This window comes from Carlito syrichta, unplaced genomic scaffold, assembly GCF_000164805.1.
Source record: "Carlito syrichta isolate Samal-C Ts95f unplaced genomic scaffold, Tarsius_syrichta-2.0.1 Scaffold303203, whole genome shotgun sequence".
NCBI lineage: Eukaryota > Metazoa > Chordata > Mammalia > Primates > Tarsiidae > Carlito > Carlito syrichta.
In genome coordinates this window covers 122449-124863 of record NW_007247299.1, presented here as the reverse complement: position 1 = coordinate 124863, position 2415 = coordinate 122449, and positions in this window count along the sequence as shown.

Here is a 2415-nt window from a genome sequence, read left to right as displayed (position 1 = left end):
CTGTAAAGACCCTATTTCCAAACAAAGTTACATTCTGAAATATTGGAAATAAGGACTTCAACATATGTCTTTTGAAAGACACAATCCAACCCATAACACATGGTTCATGGCTTCACAAGCTAAAAGCCTTTCTGTGCAGAATCTATAAATAGCCTAAGGGCTCAAGCCAGGACAAATGTGCCAGCTTCCCTCAAAGCAAAATATAATCCTTGGGTTTTTACCTCTATTTTAAATTGAGTACTGCTTACTTATTTTCTATATTACCAATGCTTGTTAAGTGCAACATTCTGAGTATATGTGAATCATTTTATTTTTCTTAGAAACAGAGCTCTTAAAAAGCACTGTCTGGATATCTTCAGAAGGAAAAAACAAAAGTTAATTGCATTGATAGCACTTTAGGTCTCTCACCAAAGAAAGTAAGGTTTCATTCAGCAGCACGTAGAGAATTATCTTAATTTACTCAGGACTGACAGTGTGAATTCTAAAGCTGAGCATTTAGTAAATATACAGAGACAAAGTTGAAATGAGTAACATTGTAACAGTTTTGAAATGTTTTAAAATGTGCCAAAGCCCCAAATTGCTGATATAATAGTTTTCTAAAGGTGAAAATGTTTAAGAAGTGTAACCAGCTTTCAATGATTTGTGTTATAGATTCTGTATCAGTTCTTAAGGTGGTTATATGCCAGCATCAGGAGGGGCACCCTAGAGCCATAGTTTTGTAGCCTCACTTCCACCTGACCAAACTAGTGACTCTACTTAAGAACAGCAGGCTGACACACGAAGGGGGATTGTGCTGCAAGAGAATCATTGTAGATAGGGATGCCAATGGAAGGAAGAGTTGCCTTGTTCCTTGCTGATCTGTAGAACTTATATAGGCACACTGTAGGGCTCCCACTGGAGCATATTTGAGCATGGTAGGAGAATCCTTAGAAGAGCTTGACGAAGAATTTGGGCGAAGAGTGTGTGTGTAAACATGGGGAAAGTACTTATTTCTGGTTTACAGATTCTAAAAGCAGGAAGCTTACTAGTGCAGCCTATATTTGTAGGGCTTTAAGCCACCAAAGTAAATAACACTTGGAAGAGAATCAATCATTTCCGAAGCTCTGTGTGAAAGAATCTCTGGAGCAGCTCATGCAGCCACAGGGTCAACAGAAGGAACCCCTACCCAGAGGAAGACTGCAGCAGGGATATAGGGAGACTAGCTTTAAGACAACTAAACACCTTCCAAACAGCAGTCCTCTGTCCTTACAGAGACCACCACATCAACAGACGCCACCAGGGCAGGACACAGTCATTTCAAACCAGGGTGATTTCAGAAAAACCTTACACCACTGTTCAATATATGGATGGTGTTGCAAGATGACTTCTGATTCTCTCTCCTTCCTAACCCAAACTTCAGAGGAAAGAAACCTAAGAAGAGAGAGGGGAAGAGTGGAAGAGCATTCCTTTTTGTTTTGTTTTCTATTTTAAGGATGTGGAGTTCAATTCAGGATTAGATACATAAATGGTCATCATACAGGTAAAGTTTGGGCCTCCCTTCAGTCCCCACTTCACCTGGTTTGAGATCAGGTACTCTTTGTTTCTTTTCTTTTCTTTTTTTTTTTTTGAGTTGGAGTCTCACTCTGTCACCCAGACTGGAGTGCAGTGGCCGCTCCCAGCCACCGCAGCCTCTATCTGCTGGGCTCCGGCGATCCTTCTGCCTCAGCCTTCCAAGTAGCTGGAACTACAGGCACATGCTACCATGCCCAGCTAATTTTTTTGATTTATTGTAGAGATGAGGTCTTGCCAAGTTGCCCAGGCGGGTCTCGAACCCGCGGGCTCAGGAATCCACTCACCTCAGCCTCCCAAAGCACAGGATTACAGGCTGAGCCACCAAGCCCGGCAGGTACTCTTGTTAATGTTATGTGTCCCTGCCCTTCCCCTGGTAATTTCCCACTACTGCCAACTCCTTTCTTAATAACATTATGATAAATGTTCAGGGTTCACTTATGAAAACATGTGGTACTCAGTTCTTTGTTTCTGTGATAGATCACTGAGTATTATAGACTCTAAATCAATCCAAGTTGCTGTGAAGACCATGATTTTGTCCTTTATGGCTGCATAATATTCCATCATGTATATGTATCACATTTTTTATCCAGTCCACTTTCAATGTGCAGCATGTTTGGTTCCATGTTTTTGCTATTGTGAATAGTGCTGAAATAAACATGCATGTGCAGATATCTTTTTTATAGAATGATTTGAGTTCCTCTGGGTATATTTCCAGAAGGGGGGATTGCTGGGTCATATGGAAGGTTGAGTTTTAGATCTTTTAGGAGTTGCCATACTGTTTTCCACAAAGGTTTTACCAGTTTACCCTCCCATCAGCAGGGTAGAAGCATTTCCTTTTCCATGTATACCTTGTTCCTTCCTGGT